Below are 24,535 nucleotides of genomic sequence, written 5' to 3'. Positions count from 1 at the left end.
ACACACATGCCCGGGGGAGGACTTTAACCTCCGGCGGGAGCGGCCGTGCAATCCACGACGACATGGCACCTTAGACTGCGCGGCCATTCCGCGCGGCTGTGAAGAAAAGAGGTAGACCCATGATTCGAGATACAAACACATCATGAAAGAAAAGAGGCCAAGGAATTGCCTTTAAAGGACTATTGTGACATCTGTTGTGCAATGTGTGGGAATACATTCACCCAGTTTACGTGCGTTTCCAAAACCGGATTTCGTAACCCCATGTCCCAGTTCCGCTTTTGGTTGGTCATGTAAACACTTAAAAATTGATTCTGGAAATCTGCTTTTATAAAGCCGTTTTCCAGTTCCACAATCGATTTTCGTGCCCATGTAAACAGCTCGGAAAGCCGAGTTATTTTTATGTGTTGCGTATCTACTGAACGGCAGCTGTCAGTCCATAGCCGGCAGCTAGCAGGTGGTCTTGCAACAGTTTAGCCACAGCTGACAAATTCAACTACTACTTGGACACTATATCATGGCAGTCACCCTCGACTGTAAACAAATTAGGAAAACAAACAAACAGACTCTCTTATTTCTATATAAGAAGACAAAGCACATCACAGAACGTAAGATTTTTTTTCTCAAAGGGAACAATTCTGGCAGAGGAGGTTTACCTTTTACAAGGTGGTACATGAAAAGCCTTCATTTGTTTACACTCACAGTCAGTTGGCATAATATAGTGTCAGAGTAATAGCAAGTAATTGTAATTGAAGTATGGGCAGGCCATATTTGTAACTGAGAGGACGGAATATATTATAAATAAAAAAAATTAGCTTTAGAGATCATTTTAATTTTCGTAACAAAAATATCAGTGCCAACTGTATTCAATTAATAATTATTTTGTAAATGATAGAAGACAGAAACAACATTCCTACAGCGTTATAGTTCAGGTACGTTCACTGAGCATCTACGAAGAAAAATGCTTTCTTCTTTACTATAGATGAGTCTGTAGGAATAATAATGGAATCCTAATGTGATGGTTGAGGGTGCTTCTGCTGACACAATTTTGAAAAGTTGGGTTCCATTCTTGACAACTGGAGACGGATGTCTGGTTCCGCATCTAGACAACTTCGGCACTTAGTTTTGTGGGCAGCATAGATCGAGAATCCAGATTCACACATGTATGTTGTGGGAAACGGAAGAAGTACACGTTTTGCCTTTTCAACAAGGGAGTAGTATTTCTTGTTATCCAAACGGATACAAAAGTGTGAGTAACTGTCAATGTCAAAACTTGATTTCAAGGTAGGGTTTGTGGCAATCTCTATCAACAAATCATATTCATTTGATGACAGAATGTTCGGCTTTTTGGATACAGTGAATGGGTTGACCACCCATTCATATTTCTGCAGCTTCTCATCTTTAGCTGTTGGGAAATAATGTTCCAACAATGACATCAAGCTTCGGAGATGTTCCAGGATTTGATGAACCAAATTCTTCCCAAGCGCCAATGTTTTGTTTTTCAAAACTCCTTGAGAAGAGTAAAACACTCGACCTCCCCCTCCTCGACATTCTCTGCCCAAAAATTGATTTTCCTCTTGAATGCTCGAACTTTGTCGATAGCAGTGACCTTTGTTTCACTTTGCCCTTGGAGTGAATTATCATTTCGTTCATTTTGGAGAAAATATCTGACAAATAGGCAAGTATACACTGCCTATTTTCGTCATTAATAAGTTCTGCTGATTTGGTGTTGTGCTCCAAAAGGAAAGCTAAGACTTCCAATCTTAATTCGTACAACTGAGAGAGTGTGTTCCCACGTGAGAGCTACCTCACTTCTGTGTGGAGAAGCAAGGAACGATGAAGGCTTCCCATATCTTCACACAGTATTGTGAAAAGTCTTGACTTCAACGGCCTTGATTTTATGTAGTTAATGATTTGAATGGATTCGTCTAAAACTTTCTTGAACGAAACAGGCATTTGTTTCGTATCTAAAGCATATCTGTGGAGAGCACAATGACTACTGCTGCAATTCTTGGCGTTTTCTTTTATTTTCGTTATTGCTCCGACTGTATGACCCTTCATAGCTTTTGCGCCATCTGTGCACACATCTATGCAATTAGACCATGAAACTTCGTTAGTCCTTAAAAAATCATCCAATGGATGGAATATTTCAGCACCTGTTGCGTTGTATCTGCATAATAAGAGGCCCTCCTCAAAACATCCAGAATATTCATAACAGACAAAAGCCAGTGAAATTGCTAATCCTGCAACATCAGTGGATTCATCTACCTGCAGAGAAAATGAATTGTGTTGGATGCGAGAAACAAAAGTGTCTTTCACATCATTTGACATGTCAACAATGCGTTTCTTGATAGTATTGTTTGATAATGGCACCGAAGATACAAGCTTTACTGCCTTTTCGTCTGGCATGCAAGAAACAATATCATTAACACACGGCTTTATGAGATTTTCTGCAATGGTATGAGCTTTGCCCGTTTTTGCCACTCGATAACTAACCGAGAAAGAAGCTTTTAATGAATTTTCATTAATTTTTTTTGCCTGAGTTTCCATGCAGTGCTGAGAAGCAGCTAGTTCAGCACTCTTCCTTTTGAAAAAATAGATGTCTTTAGCCCGGAAATCCGGATGAGTACCTTCAAAATGACGGCGCAATTTAACTGGAACCATTGAACTGTTTGGAAAGACTCGTGCACAAATTACACATTGAGCTTTATCCTCCTTTGTCTCCATAAAGCCCATTTCTAAATAGCTTTCATTGTACTTACGCTTCTTGTTTATTCCACTTCCACAGAATATTGCAAACAATAGAGTAATTGCACCGTTTTCACATAATAAATCCGGCTGTGGAGCTTCTTGTGATTGCTCTTCCTTTGATGGTCCTCCCACCTCATTCATTTCAACTGGAAACTTCCGTTGTTGTGAAGGCGATGGAGAAACTGCACCCTTCTTCAATGATCCTGACTTCAGCCACCGATCCATGTTAGAAGTAATAAACTTGTCAAAAATCGACTTATGCAATAGGTAGTGCACTGACAAAGCAAGTTTAACATTTAATAATGCCTGGCGCCGCATACATGCCCGTGAGCACTGTGACTGGTTGACAAAGCTCGCTCCGCGCATGCGTAAAGGATTTGTAACGTCCCCTTAGAAAAATTATACATGACTGTCCTTAAACTGACACACAATATTTTTAGCGCAACGCAACCTGACTTTCAATAATCCCTACAAAAGAATGGCCCTGACTAACATTAACCTATAGCTTTCACAAATCACTTACCTCACAAAAATCTTCGTTACTCGAACTACTGCAATACAGCGAGCGCCACTACTGCCAGCTAAATAAAAGATTCAAACTACGGAAGGCACTAACTACTGATAGGCATAGTTAGCAAATGAAAGATTTTAATAGAGAACAAACAATGTATTTACCTTAATAGTGTTGAAAAATCATAATATACGTAGCAGTTCATGACATCCAGTCTTACAAATTTCAAAACTCCGCCATTTCTCTCCCCACATCCACCACTGCTGGCGGCTCACTTCCAACTGCTCAACGCTACGCGCTGTTCACATTCATCTGCCCAACACTACAATGGCAGACAACAATGCAAACTAGCCACAGACTGCACACAGCACAGCCAGTGATTTTTCATACAGAGCGCTACGTGGCGTTGCCAGTAAGAAAACCTAAACAGCCTACTTACAGTTTCAGCGCATCTAGCGCCATGAGCCGGCATAAAAACGACCCCCATATTGTTGCGAAACAGTCGATCAGAGAAGCCGCTTTCTCCGGCACTAAACTGTGTATGCACTCTCATTTAGGAACCGCAAAGGTTGCTTGGGAATATGACCTGAAGTAAAAGTACACATGTTTTTCACACGAAATAAAAAAAAATAGTGATGAATTTGATTTTCACATTTTTATTCGATAATTTTACCCATTATTTTATATGATTTGGTGAAAGGTGGCCGTGAACGCCCTAGAAAGAACCAGCGGACCCCTAAGGGATCCGCGGACCACTCGTTGGGAAGCCCTGGCCTGGAGGACACTGGTAACCCCCGCGCGAAAGCTTTTGCTCCAATCTGAAACTAAGTGTAAGTTGGTTTCCTAGATTCAATACAATTTCATGTGCATAATATTAGGAGTTGTTGTTGCTGTTGTTGTTGTGGTCTTCAGTCCTGAGACTGGTTTGATGCAGCTCTCCATGCTACTCTATCCTGTGCAAGCTTTTTCATCTCCCAGTACCTACTGCAACCTACATCCTTCTGAATCTGCTTAGTGTATTCATCTCTTGGTCTCCCTCTACGATTTTTACCCTCCACGCTGCCCTCCAATACTAAATTGGTGATCCCTTGATGCCTCAGAACATGTCCTACCAACCGATCCCTTCTTCTGGTCAAGTTGTGCCACAAACTTCTCTTCTCCCCAATCCTATTCAATACTTCCTCATTAGTTATGTGATCTACCCATCTAATCTTCAGCATTCTTCTGTAGCACCACATTTCGAAAGCTTCTATTCTCTTCTTGTCCAAACTATTTATCGTCCATGTTTCACTTCCATACATGGCTACACTCCATACGAATACTTTCAGAAATGACTTCCTGACACTTAAATCAATACTGGATGTTAACAAATTTCTCTTCTTCAGAAACGCTTTCCTTGCCATTGCCAGCCTACATTTTATATCCTCTCTACTTCGACCATCATCAGATATTTTGCTCCCCAAATAGCAAAACTCCTTTACTACTTTAAGTGCCTCATTTCCTAATCTAATTCCCTCAGCATCACCCGACTTAATTAGACTACATTCCATTATCCTTGTTTTGCTTTTGTTGATGTTCATCTTATATCCTCCTTTCAAGACACTGTCCATTCCATTCAACTGCTCTTCCAAGTCCTTTGCTGTCTCTGACAGAATTACAATGTCATCGGCGAACCTCAAAGTTTTTATTTCTTCTCCATGAATTTTAATACCTACTCCGAATTTTTCTTTTGTTTCCTTTACTGCTTGCTCAATATACAGATTGAACAACATCGGGGAGAGGCTACAACCCTGTCTTACTCCCTTCCCAACCACTGCTTCCCTTTCATGTCCCTCGACTCTTATAACTGCCATCTGGTTTCTGTACAAATTGTAAATAGCCTTTCGCTCCGTGTATTAAGTCGTAAGGTCAGTATTGCCTCACGTGTTCCAGTGTTTCTACGGAATCCAAACTGATCTTCCCCGAGGTTGGCTTCTACTAGTTTTTCCATTCGTCTGTAAAGAATTCGTGATAGTATTTTGCAGCTGTGACTTATTAAGCTGATAGTTCGGTAATTTTCACATCTGTCAACACCTGCTTTCTTTGGGATTGGAATTATTATATTCTTCTTGAAGTCTGAGGGTATTTCGCCTGTTTCATACATCTTGCTCACCAGATGGTAGAGTTTTGTCAGGACTGGCTCTCCCAAGGCCGTCAGTAGTTCCAATGGAATGTTGTCTACTCCAGGGGCCTTGTTTCGACTCAGGTCTTTCAGTGCTCTGTCAAACTCTTCACGCAGTATCATATCTCCCATTTCATCTTCATCTACATCCTCTTCCATTTCCATAATATTGTCCTCAAGTACATCGCCCTTGTATAGACCCTCTATATACTCCTTCCACCTTTCTGCTTTCCCTTCTTTGCTTAGAACTGGGTTTCCATCTGAGCTCTTGATATTCATACAAGTGGTTCTCTTATCTCCAAAGATCTCTTTAATTTTCCTGTAGGCGGTATCTATCTTACCCCCAGTGAGATAGGCCTCTACGTCCTTACATTTGTCCTCTAGCCATCCCTGCTTAACCATTTTGCACTTCCTGTCGATCTCATTTTTGAGACGTTTGTATTCCTTTTTGCCTGTTTCACTTACTGCATTTTTATATTTTCTCCTTTCATCAATTAAATTCAATATTTCTTCTGTTACCCAAGGATTTCTACTAGCCCTCGTCTTTTTACCTACATGATCCTCTGCTGCCTTCACTACTTCATCCCTCAAAGCTACCCATTCTTCTTCTACTGTATTTATTTCCCCCATTCCTGTCAATTGCTCCCTTATGCTCTCCCTAGTACCTAAACTAATTAGGGGTAATCCGCTTTTTAGCTAGAATGCTTATCTACGAGAAGTGTATATTTTCTATACTTTCAGTTTGTGAAATCAACGTCAAGCATAAACAAAAAAAAAAACCTAGAACAGAGTTTAGCAGTGATCCTGATGTATGAGTGGAACGGATCCATGAGCTGAGTGATAAAGATACTGACAGATACAGTACGACTCAGACAACGAGGATTGCGTACACGAAATTGGTCGTGATTCAGGAATAAGACGTGTGAGAAAATGATAAATTTTCATCACAGGAAGAGGCAATTCATGAGGACGTATTTCTTTTAGAGAAACGGAGGAAAAGTAAATATCCTAATAATGTTAGAACAAGAAATTGTAATGTTATTGTGGTTTCACACGGGCCCAAAAATGAATCTCGTATAGCAGAAACATATATTACGAAGTTATTCTTGGTTGAAAAAGCAACTATAGTACACATAATTGCAAGGTGTACTAATATTTACAACAAACGAAGTTAGTAGTAACTTTTCTAGGGGAAGGAATGCTAAAGAAATAGGTGTTATAGGAATCAGAGCTTTCGTTGGTGTGTAATGTCGTTGTGGATCTCTGACACGTTGTAGAAAGAGTTTATCAAGGTTGGAGGATAACTCAAAGGGCAAAGGAATTCAATCACGCTACTAGTGCTTAAGTGTAAACCGATCAGGCTGCACTTTTGATTACTAAGGTTTGATACTACCCCTGACAGAAGTATTCGCAGAGGGAATGACATGTTGCCTGTTGCGCTGGAGCTATTTACGAACAACTACCAAAAGCATTTATCACCTAGTTTATACCTTACTGTATTCGCTTATTGAACTATTACACAAATGGCCATTAAAACTGCTACACCAAGAAGAAATGCAGATGATAAACGGGTATTCATTGGACAAATATATTATACTAGAACTGATATGTGATTACTTTTCACGCAATTTGGGTGCATAGATCCTGAGAAATCAGTACCCAGAACAAACACCTCTGGCCGTAATAACGACCTTGATACGCCCGGGCATTGACTCAAACAGAGCTTGGATGCCGTGTACAGGTACAGCTGCCCATGCAGCTTCAACACGATACCACAGTTCATCAAGAGTAGTGACTAGCGTATTGTGACGAGCCACTTGCTCGGCCACCATTGACCAGACGTTTTCAATTGGTGAGAGATCTGGAGAATGTGCTGGCCAGGGCAGCAGTCGAACATTTTCTGTATCGAGAAAGGCCCGCACAGGACCTGCAACATGCGGTCGTGCATTATCCTGCTGAAATGTACGGTTTCGCAGGGATCGAATGATGGGTGGAGCCACGGGTCGTAACACATCTGAAATGTAACGTCCACTGTTCAAAGTGCCGTCAGTGTGAACAAGAGGTGACCGAGGCGTGTAACCAATGTCACCCCATACCATCACGCCGGATGATACGCCAGTATGGCGATGACGAATACACGCTTCCAATGTGCATTCACCATGATGTCGCCAAACACTGATGCGAACATCATGATGCTGTAAACAGAACCTGGATTCATCCGAAAAAATGACGTTTTGCCATTCGTGCACCCAGGTTCGTCGCTGAGTACACCATCGCTGGCGCTCCTATCTGTGATGCAGCGTCAAGGGTAGCCGCAGCCGTGGTCTCCGAGCTGATAGTCCATGCTGCTGCAAACGTCGTCGAACTGTTCGTGCAGATGTTTGTTGTCTTGCAAACGTCCCCATCTGCTGACTCAGAGATCGAGACGCGGCTGCACGATCAGTTACAGCCATGCGGGTAAGATCCCTGTCATCTCGACTGCTAGTGATACGAGGCAGTTGGGATCCAGCACGGCGTTCCGTGTTACCCTCCTGAACCCACCGACTCCATATTCTGCTAACACTCATTGGATCTCGACCAACGCGAACAGCAGTGTCGCGATACGATAGACCGCAATCGCGATAGGCAACAATCCGACCTTTATCAAAGTCGGAAACGTAGTGGTACGCATTTCTCCTCCTTACACGAGGCATCACAACAACGTTTCACCAGGCAACGCCGGTCAACTGCTGTTTGTGTATGAGAAATCGGTTGGAAACTTTCCTCATGTCAGCACGTTGTAGGTGTCGCCACCGGCGCCAACCTTGTGTGTATGTTCCGAAAAGCTAATCATTTGCATATCACAGCATGTTCTTCCTGTCGGTTAAATTTCGCGTCTGTAGCACGTCATCTTCGTGGTGTAGCAATTCTAATGGCCAATAGTGTAAAATTGTTTCCCTTAACGAGTATATTATGAGAGCATTTTAAAATTTTAATAGTGATCAATAATTACATGAAATAATGAAAATCAACCTGCAGCTGTGACCGTCCACGGTTTAGCCGTTTAGCAGTACAGATGCTGGCTGCGGGTCAGAAGGAGACGTGACTTCGAAACTGGTTGCTCTTCGGAAGTACAAGGCCGCGACGCTGGCGCTGGTTTCCTCGTAGGACAGGAAGAGGAAGACGCGTCACCGGCCGGGACTGCTCGCCATAGCCCGTTCGCCGGCCTTCCTGGAACAGGCACCGCTGAATGGGCGGCCGTCGCTTTTCCTCATTGCTCAGTGCGCAGCAGCGGCTGCTGCAGCAGTAGCATTAGGAATAGCAGTGTTGCAGCAGGCTCGGCGGCGGTTCACACCATGTCGCAGGATGGGCGCCTCTGCGGTTTGACGGGGCTTCTGCTGCTACTCCTGCTCTGCCGACAGCCTGCCAGCGTCGCCTGTCGTAAGTCCGTGCAGCGTGGCAGCGTGTCTGTGTGTGACAGAGAGAGAGAGAGAGAGAAAGAAGTGCTTTTTCCTGGAGGGGACTAAAGAATTTGCTTCTCGAACCAACCGATGTGTTTGTGAGTTTCGATGTGGTCTCTTTGTTCACGCGCAACGGCCTTGTCGCAGTGGATACACCGGTTGCCGTGAGATCACCGAAGTTAAGCGCTGTCGGGCGTGGTCGGCACTTGGATGGGTGACCATCCAGGCCGCTATGTGCTGTTGCCATTTTTCGGGGTGCACTCAGCCTCGTGATGCCAATTGAGGAGCTACTCGACCGAATAGTAGCGGCTTCGGTCAAGAATACCATCATAATGACCGGGAGAGCGGGTTGCTGACCACACGCCCCTCCTATTCGCATCCTCCTCTGAGGATGACACGGCGGTCCGATGGTCCCGGTAGGCCACTCGTGGCCTGAAGACGGAGTGCTGAGTGCTTTTTTTTCGGACGAGTACTTCTGGTGGATGCAAGACAATTCATAGAAGCTAAGCTGGAGGAAGACACTTTTTTTTTTTTAAGTCATCAGTCTTCTAACTGCTTTGATGCTGCCCCGCCACTATTTCCTCTCCTGTGCCAACCTCTTCATCTCAGAGCAGCACTTGCAGCCCACATTCTCAATTATTTGCTGGATATATTCCGACTCTGACTTCCTCTACAGTTTTCACCAGCTACAGGTCCCTCTATTACCATGGAAGTTACTCCCTGGTATCTTAACACATATCGTACCATCCTGGCCTTCTTCTTCACAGTGTTTTCCGTAAGTTACTCTCCTCATCGAATCTGCGGGGAACCTCCTCATTCCTTACCTTGTCAGACCACCTAATTTTCAACAGTCGTCTGTAGCACCACACATCAAATGCTTGCCGCGCGGGATTAGCCGAGCGGTCTGAGGCACTGCAGTCATGGTCTGCGCGGCTGGTCCCGGCGGAGGTTCGAGTCCTCCCTTGGGCATGGGTGTGTGTGTTTGTCCTTAGGATAATTTAGGTTAAGTAGTGTGTAAGCTTAAGGACTGATGACCCTAGCAGTTAAGTCCCATAAGATTTCACACATATTTGAACATTTGAACCTCAAATGCTTCGATTCTCTTCTTTTCTGGTTTCTCCACAGTCCATGTATCACTACCATGTGCTCCAAACGTACATTTCGAGAAATCTCTGTCACAAATTAAGGCCTATGTTTGACACTAGTAGACACCTCTTCGCCAGGAAAGCTCTTTTTGCCGGTGATTGTCTGCTTTTTATGTCCTCCTTGTTCCATCCGTGATGGGTTATTATGTTGTCTAGGTAGCAGAATTCCTTAACTTCGTCTACTTTGTCATCATCAATCATGATGTTAAGTTCCTTGCGGTTCTCATTTCTGCTACTTCTCATTAATTTCGTCTTTCTTCGACTTACTCTCAATCTACATTCTGTACTCATTAGACTCTTCTTTCTATTCAGCAGGTCGTGTAATTCTTCTTCATTTTCACTGAAGGTTAGCAATGTCACAGCGAATCTTATAATTGATATCCTTTCCCTTAGAATTTTAATCCTACTCTTGAAACTTTCTTTTATATCCGTCACTGCTTCTTCGGTGTATAGGTCGAAGAGTAAGGGCGAAGGACTGCATCCTGCCTTATACCCTTTTTAATCCGAGCGCTTCGTTGTTGGTCTTCTGCTCTTATTGATGCCTCTTGGCTCTTGTACATATTGTATATTACCCATGTTTTCCGATAGTTTCCCCTTATTCTTCTCAGAATTTAGAACATCGCGAACCATTTGACATCGTCGAACGATTTTTCAAGGTTTAGAAAGCCTATCAACGTGACATCTTACATATTTTCAAACATGTGCTTACGTCTAATCAATTTCTGTTTAACGAAGAATATTTTGAGTAAACTGACCATGCTGCTATGGCTAGCACTTTGTCCCCCTCAGCCGGCTGGAGTGGCCGTGCGGTTCTAGGCGCTACAGTCTAGAGCCGAGCGACCGCTAAGGTCGCAGGTTCGAATCCTGCCTCGGGCATGGATGTGTGTGATGTCCTTAGGTTAGTTAGGTTTAATTAGTTCTAAGTTCTAGGCGACTGATGACCTCAGAAGTTAAGTCGCATAGTGCTCAAAGCCATTTGAACCATTTTTTTGTCTACCTCAGCCACGCGGAGTGGCCGCGCGGCTTAAGGCGCCATGTCACGGATTGCTCAGGCCCTCCCGCCGGATGTTCAAGTCCTCCCTTGGCCATCGGTGTGTGTGTCGTTCTTGGCATAAGTTAGTTTAAGTGGTGTGTGAGTCTAAGGACCGATGACCTCAGCAGTTTGGTCCCTTACGAATTCACATACATTTGAACATTTTTGTCTCCCTCAGTAGTTAACTTTTTCTTTGTGGAAGTCTTCGAGGACATAGCACTTCATTCGGTGGTTTTGAAACCTAAATTTTTCTGGAGATATATGACGACTCCTTTGTGGTACGGCCACATGGGGCAGCAACACTACCTTCATTTATGGATCTTAATTCCTTTGAGCATTTGCTTCACCATGGAAGTGGAAAAAAATGGAGACCTCTCAGTTTTAGATGACATGATACGTAGAAAGGAAGATGGTCCCTTGGGTCACAGTGTGTTCCGTAAACCAAACAACTGTGACCTATATCTACGATAGGCTTGGCTTATCGGACGTCCCAGTTTTGCCACGATAGTCACGATTTTCACATAGATGTGCTGGTGTCCCGAGAAAATCGTTCGGGACACATAATTGTCCTGGTTTTTAATCGAGAAGCAAAATACTTGTAATAACATTTCCCACGTAGTTAAATATTAGTGAAAACAAGTTTCCTAGAAACAGAACGTTAACATTATCCTCAACTCGTCTTATGCCTGAGGATAGAGTAAGAGATATGATGAAAAATGAGCAGGCTTTACCTACCCTCGCCTCTAATTTGCCGAGCTTCCACTTTATGGCTCGCGAGAGAAGTAAAAAGAAAACCAAAGGAAGTAAAAAGGAGAATCACTTAAACGATTTCTCCTAATGGGCCTGAAGAATGTGAGCGGTGAGGCGTGTGTTAGCAGTGCTTTGGTATGTATGCGCGCTTGCCCTATCAATGTGCAGCCATACGAAATCTTAAATTTTAGCATGAAATGTATAGTTTGCATCTGATAATTGATTAGTAATATTACAGTTTTTAGGATTAACAAATTGTAGCTAAGTAGCTAGTAAGTGACTAAGCATTGCAGAAAATATATCCAGGCTATCACCGTAAAAAACGTACGAGTATACTGCCGGCCTTCCTTATTTCTGAAGAAAAGAATTTTCTTTATGTGTGAGGTAACTAGGTGCTCCTTTCCAGTTCACGAAATCAAGATACGTTTTTGCTATGGCTTTTTCAGCTGCTGCTTCGTCATAGGGCTATTATCGATTTCGAAATATCAGGATAACTGACAAGAAAAGTAAGAGTAAGTGTGGTTATGAAGTTAGATATAAAGTGTCAATACAATTATCCCGGTTTTTTCTCTTTGAAATCTCGCCAGCCTAATCTACGAGATGCGAGCTGCCATCACCCATCCAGTCGCAGTTGTGTGTTACGGACTCTCGTTCAAAAAACTAGAGTTATCTCATATTGCCGGCCGGTGTGGCTGTGCAGTTCTAGGCGCTTCAGTCTGGAACCGCGTGACCGCTACGGTCTACAGGTTCGAATCCTGCCTCGGGCATAGATGTGTGTGATGTCCTTAGGTTAGTTAGGTTTAAGTAGTTCTAAGTTCTAGGGGACTGATGACCTTAGATGTTAAGTCCCACAGTGCTCAGAGCCATTTGAACCATTTTTGTACTTGACCTGTAATGAACTAGGCACACTACTCTAAACACGCTCTACACTAGAACCTCACTTTCACCTTTGTTTCCATTTTATGTCGAATAAGATACCTTCCAAATACATTCTGTCTAGCTCCCGCCAACTGTCAACTCGTTCTGGAAATGAGCTTTGATAATGCCAGTGGAATGTGTTCTGGTATGGTCATTGACTTACATTACGGAGACTGCACTGTACTGTATTACTGCTTATCAGCAGAGCTTATGCATTTTAACCCTGTGTTCGTCGATAATGGGTACGCTGACAAGCAGATTCAAAATGCATTTGAACCAGCACACGCTAAATCTCAAGGATAGCCAGAAGAAACTGAGATATCCATGAGGATGGTTTTTCTACCTTATCTTAGTGGCGCGTCCCTTAAAATCGGCAACATTTTCAACAAACATCAAACAAAGTGTATTTTCCACCCTCCAAAGCGAGTACAAGCGATGTGGGGATCTCTTAAAGACAGACGGACTGTGACAACGGATAGGAGGCGCTAGATGGGAATGTGGGTCAACTGAGAGGTGTGCCAAGATACTGCGCGCTGTTTGCTATAAACACTGTGTCCACGTGGAGCAGTGTTTAACACAATTGCCCAGTAAGCAGGAGATCCCGTGTTCGAATCCACGTTCGGCACACATTTTCACTCGTTGCCATTGATTCTGCATAAAGTCCCGATGCAGCTGACATCAATAGTCCCTTCCCTTCCCTTTCCTTTGTCCCCGCTCCCGCCCCCCACCTTCAGTTTATATAACATTTACTCTATCTTAGCTGTGAATTCGTGCTCATGTAACTCTTAAGGGCTACCTAGGTCTCTCATGAGAGAAATCATATACTGACCAGAAGTGTCACAGTATTGAAGATAGACGTGCTGAATGTAGACATCACACCTGATTAGGTCAGCCAGGAAAGTCTGCTGCTCCTGAACACTGTCTCGACATGGGACATAGCATCAACTACAGAGAGACAAAGATCCTCTTGTCCACCTTCAGGTACTGGGACTCCATCATCGAAGTTGCACAATGCATGTCTGATCTGTCTTTCACTATAAACATTGTGGTGAAAACTGGATTAGAGGTGGGCTAACTCAGCTGACAAACTTAAATTCACAGAAAACAGACTCAAAGTGTCCCACACAGGTAATGGGTCAAAGTGTTAGTTCCATAACGTTTATCAATACCATTTCCTGTAAAAACTTGAAAGTTCCCCAATGGTCTTAGTCGCATCAGGTAGCCAGAGATCGTTACCCTTTCAAGTCTAAAAACAGGTTATCCTCCAGTCTTGACAACCAATACCAGCTTACTATGCATAATCCCCAATATTTCTTTTAGCTTTCCTCCTGTAGATTGCTGGTATCGGCTCTTCCCCACTATACAACTCCATCCACAATTTAGGCCAATATCAATAATAAAGAATATCACAATAAATTGCACTCAAACACAGATCAAAAGTATATCAAATGCTGCACAGGGTGTTAAAAACTTCAGTGCCCATACTAACAGAGGTAATACAGGAGACAGAAACAAATATATTTTGTAAATAAACCATGTGTCTGAAGCCCATAGTGCACGAGCACTGAGCATGCTTAGGTAACACATAAGAGAAGCAGGTAAAACTCGTTGTGTTTAACGGTGTTTCACCAAATTTTAGTCTGAGATACGTAGTGTGCTGTGATGCCATGCTCTTTGACACTGAGTCAGTAAACAGTGGGTAGCACTGGTGCCTGCAGGACAGTATGGAGAGAGCCAGCACACTGTCCTACAAGATCACCAGATCCCACCCCATTAACACTGTCCTGCAAGATCACCAGATCCCACCCCATTAACACTGCCCTGCAAGATCATCAGATCCCACCCCATTAACACTGTCCTGCAACAAGATCACCAGATCCCACCCCATTAACACTGTCCTGCAAGATCACCAGATCCCACCCCATTAACACTGTCCTGCAACAAGGTCACCAGATCCCACCCCATTAACACTGTCCTGCAAGATCACCAGATCTCACCCCATTAACACTGTCCTGCAAGACCACTAGACCTGGCTCCATTAGGCTTCTTTCTCTGGAGCTGCATGCAAGTGGAGGTGTATTGTTACACTGTTGACTGGGAGGCGGAATTGGTTGCAAGAATTCTTGCAGCAGCCACACAAATACAGAACACACCATGCATTTTACACCAAACACTAGACGCCCGCTACGTCGATACCAGCTCTGTACAGAGATTAATAGTGCTCACTTTCACTATTTATTGTAATGTAATAGTGATCGACACAATGAAGCAATGAAAAACATTTAACACCATTTTACTCTGAATCACACACAACAATAACCACCTGCATGGTCAGTACTCCAACAGTATGCTTTCCCGGCACATGATTGCTTTACGAAATACGTTTGTTTTTGTGCCCGTGATCATCACTGTCAGTTTGGGCATGCAATTTTTGACCACCCAGTGTATTTGAAATGGGTAGTTTCTTATAAAACATTACGTTAACGTAAGTATTTTTGTTGCTAACCTAGGACAAAAACAATTTGCACATTTTTAATGTTACTTAAGATTGTGGAAGTTTAGAAGTAGTGAGATCTAGATTTGTATGCTGTGTGTGTGCATTAAATGCTTGTAAGTATGAGTTGGTGGAATTTCCACCACAGCTGCTCGTAGCAACAGTTCCGTCTATACTCCAGCGAAGATGTGCCGGTGGCTGAGGCTAACTCCTAAAGTCCAGCTCAGCTTAGCTGCCCATCTATCTGTGACAGCCATTACGTACACTCTATGATAAGAGAAAAACGATGCACCACGAAGGAATTATTCGAATTGGACGTAAGTCAGTAGATGTGATGTACATTTACTGACAACCAATGCTTGAAATTACAGAAAAATTGAATGATTTATTCCAGAGAAAGAGCTTTACAAACTTACCAAGACAATAAAGCGTTGGTCCATCTCTGGCCCTTATGCAAGCAGCTGTTCGGCTAGACACTGATTGCTAGAGATATTGGATGCCTCCTATGAGATATCATGCCAAATTCTGTCCAAGTGGGCGAGAGATCGTCAAAATCCAAACGGTCTCGATTGGGAAGAGATCCAGCGATCTTGCTGACCAAGCATGCACGAAGACAAGCGTTATAAACTCTCGCAGTGCGTTAACAGGTATTATCTTGTTGAATTGTAAGCCCAGGATCGCTAACAATGAAGGACAACAAAACAGGGCGAAGAATGTCGTCGACGTACCATTGTGCTGTAAGGGTGCCTCGGATGACAGCCAGATAGGTCCTGCTCTGAAAAGAAATGTCAACCCGGACCACCATCCCTGGTTGTCAGGCCGTATGACGGGCGACAGGATGATACCCCACAGCTGTCTGTGGCACCTCCAAACACGCCGTCGGCCTGGAATCTCATTGACTTGAGCAGAAATGTCTTCAGTAATGAAACCCGCTTCGAGCTGAGCCCAGATGACCTGCGAAGACGTCTCTGGAGAAGCCATGGACAGATCTGGGATACCAACTTGACTGTAGCCCGCCATACAGCCCAACAACCAGGACTGATGGTCTTGGTTGCCATTTCTTTTCGTAGCAGGACCCCTTTGGTTGTCATCTGCGTCACTGTTATGGCACAGCGATATGTTGACGACATCCTTCGCCCAATTTTGTTGCCCTTAATGGCTACCTGTGCTGGGCTTGCATTACAGCAAGATAATGCCCTCACACGCAGGCGATTTTACTGCTCGTCTTAGTGCTTGTCAAACCCTACCTTGGCCAGCAAGATAGCCGGATCTCCGCCCACATGAGATCGTCTGAAGCATTATGAGGAGAGCCCTCCAACGAGTTCGGAATTCTGACGACCTCACGTCCCAGTTGGATAGAATTTGGCACGATATCACTCAGGAGGACAGCCAATAACACTAACACTCAATACCGAGCCGAATAACTCCTTGTATAAGAGGCAGAGATTGACCAATGCATTATCGGTTTGCTCAATTTGTGAAGTTCTTTCTCTGGAATAAACTATCCAATTTTTCTGAAATGTTTAATAATTCGTTTGTCTGTAGATGAACATCACATCAACCGATTTCTGTCACATTCACATAATTCCTTCCTGGTGTGTCTTTCGTTTTCTTGGAGTGTACCTTGGCTGCTCTAAATGGCGTAACATAGTACTTTCGGTGAAATACTATCCCTTTCATCTTTCTGAACTGGAATACCTTAGTTCCGTCCGGCAAGGAACTGTCATCATAGTTTTCTAAGCAGGGCTGGCAGACCATGGCTTAAAATTCGTTCTCTTAAGTTCTGTATAATCAACTTTTGAACAATCATGTGTTAACTTCACAAAAAATAGTGGTTGGCCTAGCAAAAAAGATCTGAAGCAAAGGCCAGCGCGAGTCCTCAAAATGTACCTTTGTGCATCTGGTGGCACAGAGAAGGTGTTTTGTGTTAAGAACTTCATTTCAGGGGTGTGTCCAACGCACTTGGCATCAGTTTCCCACGACTGAGACACCTTTCGGCTGCAACGTAAGAAAAGCAACAAAGGAAACTGCATCAAGTGTTGCTGATGTATGATAACGGCCATCTGCACTCTGGTGATTTTGTTAAGGAATCTATTGAGGGCTTTGGCTGGAGAGCTGTCTCTACTGCAATTATTCTTCTGATCTATCACCATAAAACATTTATTTTTCTCGCTCCTTATCGAACACACATAAAAACAAAATTTCTTTGTGGACGAAAATGCACTTTAAACTTGGGTAAACGATATCCTTATCGCCAAACCAGTAGCCATATACTGGCATGGAATCGAAAAACTGCGTAACTGTTTTAGTTAATGTTGGATAATATATTGTTGATGACTAATTTTTCTCTTATATTTTTCTGTTAAATTCAATAAACCAACGAGAAGCACTATTAAAATGTGCTCTGTTCTAATGTAAATGAATTACAGCCTGCCATGACACCCTTATGAGGAACGTCTTATGTACTGCAAGAAATATTATTGGTAAAACGAAGCTGCCAAAAACATCACGCATTAACAAGATATTACACACTTTTGGCGCCAGTGTGGTTTGTTTGTATATGAAGTCTTGTGTTCTGCACGAGAAGATTCCTACGAAAACATATAAACCTGGCAGTGAGAGTAGATCCAAAAAGAAACGCAGCTATGAAATTATTCGATGCTACGTGTAATCAATCGAACTGTGTATTCACGAAAATCTGAAAAGTAAATCGGCATAAGCAGAGAAATACATTTTGACGAGGGTGCAATATTGCAGTTTCTGCAATTTTTCACCTCTTGATCAAAGGGCTACTACAGTTCAGGGTGATAGTGAGTCAAGGAATGTTTTAGGGAATTGATTTAAAAAAATTATTTCAAAGGCCCAGTCAAACCTTTACAAGTTTTCTCCCTCACAACTGTGGCTGTGCCTATGTGACACAAGTTGGATGCCTTTCAGAACCGAGGCAGTTCTGTCCAGTTACAGCTGCTGACAAGTGACTCCTTGCACCCTCTGCTGAAACTTCTAACGAGTTCACACCATCGATTTTAGGCAATAGAGTGCGTGGGATATACGCCACGTGTGTTGACTCTGGAAGATTCTGCAGTGCTGAACAGAGCTGCTTTCTCTCTTCTGATCCAAACCTCGGGCAGAACAGACGTCTATCTTGGGAGGCAGAGCCTCTGACTCTGCACCCCGTGACTGGCCACCATCGTAACATAAACCGCCTGCCCTTCCGTTGCCCCATTATTTAGTTGTTCGTATTGGTTAAATACAGTCTTGGTTGCAATTTTAGTTTTTTATTTTTCAACGACGCGTTTCGCCTTATTTAGGCATCTTCAGGTTATCTACATAGAAAACAGAGAACAAATACATCTATTTAAGAATCGCGATCGTGTTGTGCAGCCTTGGATAACCTATAAGCATATATAAACAGATCAACTATTGAAAGGGCAAATAAGTTAATTTGGTATTTCTTAGAAGAATCCTTTAGTCAGTGTAATCAAAGGGCATCGTCGAATATATCAGGCGAACATCGCCTTCGTTAGACTCAGTACAAACTAGAAATATAAAACAGTAAAATCATTGCCTTTTCTAGATGGACGCGAGAGGCACCAAGATCTGGATAATGCGTTCCCGTTCACAGGAGCGAGTAACAGAGTAAGATAGGGGCTCAGGTAGTAAGCATAATGCACCACAGCGTCTTGTGCTAGTACTGAAGCCTAATACAGAATCACCTCAATAGGTGCTAACAGGGGAACCTCCCCATCCCACCCCCCTCAGATTCAGTTGTAAGTTGGCACAGTGGTTAGCGTGAGGAGCTGCGGAACGAGATGTCCTTGGTTCAACTCTTCCCTCCAGTAAAAAGTTTAATTTTTTATTTTCAGTTTATGTGACAAACTCTTTTGTTTTCATTACTTTTTTGGGAGTGATTATCACATCCACAAGAAAACCTAAATCGGGCAAGGTAGAAGAATCTTTTTACCCATCCACCAAGTGTACAAGTTAGGTGGGTCGACAACATATTCCTGTCATGTGACGCACATGCCGTCACCAGTGTCGTATAGAATATATCAGACGTGTTTTCCTGTGGAGGAATCGGTTGACCTATGCCCTTGCGATCAAATGTTTTCGGTTCCCATTGGAGAGGCACGTCCTTTCGTCTACTAATCGCACGGTTTTGCGATGCGGTCGCAAAACACAGACACTAAACTTATTACAGTGAACAGAGACGTCAATGAACGAACGGACAGATCATAACTTTGCGAAAATAAAGAAAGTAAACTTTTTACTCCGTAGAAAACTTGAACAGAGACGTCAATGAACGAACGGACAGATCATAACTTTGCGAAAATAAAGAAAGTAAACTTTTTACTCCGCAGAAAACTTGAACCAAGGACCTCTTGTTCCGCAGCCCCTCGCGCTAACCACGGGACCACGGCACTCTTGAGCTCACATTATCCTTGATGTTGCCTATCTTGGGCATGGACTACTGAGTTTGTGTATTTTGCTTATTTTTTCATAGTTCCACACAACTTCTTCCTGTTTTCTCGATTGATCTGTGTTCAGTTTTTCAAGGCCTATCCACTGTGCCAACCTATAACTAAATCTGAGGGGGGTGCGATGGGGAGGTTCCCTTGTAAGAATGAGAGACAGTAACTGGATATACATACTCACTAAAACTTTATAAATGTAATGCACATAAAACATTGATAAGATAGAATTGCTAGGGACAACACCTGTGCAATAACTTATCCTAAAATTTTGACGAAGTAAAATATAAATGAAGGCGGTAAATTTAAAATGAGAAAGTCGGCCGGAGTGGCCGTGCGGTTCTAGGCGCTACAGTCCGGAACCGCGAGACCGCTACGGTCGCAGGTTCGAATCCTATCCTGCCTCGGGCATGGATGTGTGTGTTGTCCTTAGGTTAGTTAGGTTTAAGTAGTTGTAAGTTCTAGGGGACTGATGACCTCAGAAGTTGAGTCCCACAGTGCTCAGAGCCATTTGAACCATTTTTTTTAAAATGAGAAAACAAGGTGTATAATACAACCCACAGATGCAGTACATAAACAGATTTTTCGTATCATATACCACTAGAACGTGAATATTAAAAACACAAGACCGTAATTTCAGATGAAGTGGCCGCCCCTATAACGCTCAGTACTGCGTCATTCGGGACTAGAACTTCTAACAAGAAAAATTTTTATAAAATAGAAGTAAAATTATTAGGCTTAAAAAATACACACCAACGTGGAAGACGGACGTTATGCGGGTAAACTCCCCCCCCTTTTTTTTATAGCTACATTGAAATGTGTAAAATACGTCATCATTTAAAGCGACAAACTCGCAGGTATCCAATTTGAGTAAAATAAAAAACTCTAATGGCTTGGCTAAGAAGACAACATAAGACGAGAGAGGAACAGGGCTCATATTTAGGCAGAATTACGAGAACTCCAGTTTTACATTAATAACGCCGATTTCATAATTGTTCGTCGTCCTAGAGTGGCCTCTAGTACTGTAGAGTAATGAGTCGCATGTCAACACAAGCACCGAAGTCAACATTACCTTCCTTCAATTGGGCCAACTGGCGGTGAATCGAGGAAGTACAGTACATACTGACGAAACTAAAATGAGCTCTAACATGGAAATTAAACGTTTCCGGAGACATGTCCGCATAACATCTTTTCTTTATTTGTGTGTGAGGAATGTTCCCTGAAAGTTTGGCCGTACCTTTTTGTAACACCCTGTATTCCTTACACTGAAATATATTCTCTTTATTCTACCTTATTTTCTGTTCTGATATTTAACGGCAGCCGTGGGTGCCCATGATTAGTCCTTACTGCTCGACGTCCTGTACATTGTCGTCATACGCAGAATCCAAGAACCTTCTTCCCTCTCCCTGTCCATGTACATTAGTGTCAGAAACGCGATTAGTTCTCGCCGTTCGGTGCATAAGGTGGCCGTTTACCTTTGGTTCATGTTTCGATGTTGCGCGGTCGGTCAGTATTTGCCGCTCTTATACCGCTGGGTGCTGCGGCGCGTCGGCTACGATGTCGCACCAGACTCTGTGTTCCCACATTCCAGTGCCCGGGGCAAAGTCTACTGCCTGCCCGTCGCAGCGCGCCGCACCAATACGTGCGCGCTGAGTACAATGGGCCGCGCCTCACAGTGCACGTTTGTGCTGCGTCGCCTCCTGCTAACCCTGACCCGGCCGCCGATGGAAGAGAAAAGCGCGCGATGTGTCCGCGCCGCTCCTGTGGCTACACTAAAGCTGGGTTTACACTAGCAAGTCGCTTGCAGAAGTTAGTGCTAGTCGCTTGCAGCTGTGTTTTCACAGCATCGCAAGAATTAAGCAAGATTCTTCCGCAAGTTCTTTGGCAAGAAACTTGCGTCAACAACTTGCTGATACTGTTTACATATGCTTTCAGTACCACTACGAGTGTCAGCCGAAGTGTAAAATGACAAGTAGGCGGGTGAGATATGCTGCAGCTCTTGTAATTGTGATGCAAAACGTGAAAAAGAAAAAGAGAAGTATTTGGGTTAGAGAGTAGATAATGAGAAGATCGCAAAATGGTGCCTGTAATAACCTTTTGCAAGAACTTAGTATCGAGAGCATGGATACTTTTGAAAACTTTTGCAGAATGTCCTCAAATGATCCTGAGTATTTGTTGATGTTAATAGCGCCCGTCATATCAAAACGAGACACAAACTTCGGTACTGCTATTTTAGCAAAGGAACGTTTGCTAGTCACTCTATCATTTATAGCTACCGGTGAGCTACGAATAAAATAGGCATTTCATTTATTTATGTGAAACATACCACCAAAAAAAGTTTGAATTTTGAAATCTTTTCTCTGTACGAGACTCATACAAGTCCCTAATGTAGTTGTTTCATATTCCCGTCAGCACGATTTCTCTTATCGTACCCGATGTATGTAGAGCCTTTTTTAACGTCTTGAAAAGGGAAAATTATTTGAAGGTATGTCAAAACACAACAATGAAATTAAATTTTTATTGAAATAAACTGCATTTTACAGATTGATATGCTTATAAAAAAACTTTTTTTTCCTAATGCTCATAAAATAGAAAGTGACAAGCTAAGTAAATAGAGCATGTAATAATTACACATCGTCTTTTTCTAGACTCCCAAAACAACAAGCAAGTGGATGCAGGTAGCAAAGGGGTTGTGTCTTCAAGTTATGCTACTTTCTATGTACTTCTTATATAGATGTGTCGAATACCGACGAGATTTCATTTAATGCGCTCATCTTCTTCACTCTATCCTTAAAGTCTCGGTTATACACGTTCAGTATTTCGGGGTAGCTCTCCACGGCTTCAATAAAATGTTCTGTATCCTGCTTCATCCATTCCCGTTTCTCCTCCATTTCTTAAATTTGTTTGCATGTAATACGTAAGATGGTTGCATAAAATTAAGTCGCCACATTCAGTAAAATGTTAAATATGAGTGTTATGCAGACGACATACTTACTATAACTTGCGCTTCCTACCTGCAGGAAATAGAAATAAATCCTAAAAGTTGCAAGTTACTTGCAGATACTTCTTGCGTGGTGTTTACACTGGAAGCGGAAAACGTGCAGCAAGTCACTGCCGCAATAAATTGCTACAGTCGCAAGTCGACTTGGCGTTATGTTTACACTCGCAAATCGCGCGGCAAGTTCCTCCGCGCAAGTAAATTGCTGCAATAACTTGCTAGTGTAAACCGAGCATAAGCGCATGGTCACGTTAATTCACGGTCGGCGCGGCTTCCCGGCCCCCCGCCTGCGTCCCCCACTGACGCCGCCCGTTAGCTGAGGCGTTAGTGTTGCAGGCCACGAAGCCTTGACGCCACTCACCGGCCGAGACATCCACGTCGAGGGTTCTGCTGTTGTTGCCGACCAGCTATGCGGCCCATGCCGCCCCACATTCGCCACCGGTCAGCCCAACCGCTGCCACCTGCGTAGCTGGGTTCCCACGGGGCGTGAAACGCCAGCGTGAGACACGCTGCCGTGGAACACTGCCCGTGTGATCGAAGAGCCGTTTGAGTTTGACGCTGAGCTCACAGGCAGGCGTGTGGAGTCACACTCCATAAGAAATGTGTCTGATTTTCAGTTGTGAGTTTGCCTCTTTTGTGGCTGTGTCTTATTCCAATATCTAGTAATATGCAAATGCCGTGTGGTTAGGGCCTCCCGGCGGGTACTGACAGCCCGTATACAGAGAGAGTGGCCATAGGTGAAGTTGCCCGTGATTGGTTAATTAGCTATGGAAGAAAAAATGGCGCCAAACTTCTCTCGCGCTTCCTATGTTCGCCGTGCTTTTGAGTTGAATTGAAGTTCAGAGGACTTTTGGAAACGATTAAAGGGTATTTGAATTATTGAGAGACTTGTTATGCGTTGTGCATGCATGATCGATTTAGTTGTATATCGATTTTAGTACGTAATTAGCGTTTGCGACCTTAAATACGAGTTGAAATAATGAAGCGTTTTGTGATGAAGTCGGTAGGCCTACATGTTTGAAGTAAACACGTTAGTAATTGTACAGTATTGTTTTTGACATCTGTAATTCTTTCTGCAGACGTTCGTAAACGATGCCAGGTTGTGCTCCATTTGGTTGTTCCAATAGAGGCGAAGGTGGATTTCGCACGATAGCATTTCCACGCACTGCAGAAAGACGAAAGCAGCGGGCAGTCGCAGTCAACAGGGCTGACATAAATCAAACAGGAGCCTTGTGGAAACCAACCAAGTACTCTTATCTATGTGAAGTATGTCGCTTTTGCTTTTTACTACATATAAAACAACTTGCAATACACATAGTTAAATTTGAAAACAGACATGTAAATTGGCTGTGTGAAAATTATGATAACACATTGTTCTTATAAACAAAGGCATTTAACGAATGATTTCGCCATATTGTCTTGTGCTTTTGATTCGGTGAGTGTGTACTGCACTACTCCACTACTGGCCATTCAAAAGTCCCGCCCGCGGTTTGGCAGAAAAATGGCCGCCGTATCGTCCGGTTGGCCACACTCTCCCTATACTGGCTCTCTAGGCGGGTAGACCGTTCGCCTGGTGTAAGTCTTTCGAGTTGACGCCACTTCGGCGACTTGAGCGTCGATGGGGATGAAATGATGATGATAAGGACAACACAACACCCAGTCCCTGGGCGGAGAAAATCCCCGACCCAGCCTGGAACCGAACCCAGGCCGTTAGGTATGACATTCCATCGTGCTGACCACTGAGCTACCAGGGGCAGACCCAATGTCTAGTGTTACGGACAAAAAGATGACAACAACTATTGTCATTAAAGGACGTGTGATCAAGTAGGAAGACAGTAAAACTTTACAATTTCTGGATGTTTACG

At 43.3% G+C, this 24,535-nt stretch overlaps 1 long non-coding RNA gene across 1 annotated transcript in view; it reads left to right on the top strand.

Annotated features, from left to right (window-relative positions):
- Window positions 1-8,688: 8,688 nt before the first annotated feature.
- The window catches only part of LOC126484257 (uncharacterized), a 52,470-nt gene continuing 36,623 nt past the window's right edge, over window positions 8,689-24,535 (top strand). The window contains exon 1 of the long non-coding RNA XR_007587830.1: window positions 8,689-8,840. This is a non-coding gene — a long non-coding RNA (uncharacterized LOC126484257). The remainder of the gene's footprint in view (window positions 8,841-24,535) is intronic.

The sequence above is a fragment of the Schistocerca serialis genome, chromosome 6 (genome assembly GCF_023864345.2).
Source record: "Schistocerca serialis cubense isolate TAMUIC-IGC-003099 chromosome 6, iqSchSeri2.2, whole genome shotgun sequence".
Taxonomy (NCBI): Eukaryota; Metazoa; Arthropoda; class Insecta; order Orthoptera; family Acrididae; genus Schistocerca; species Schistocerca serialis.
This window is presented reverse-complemented; position numbering and strand designations above follow the sequence as displayed.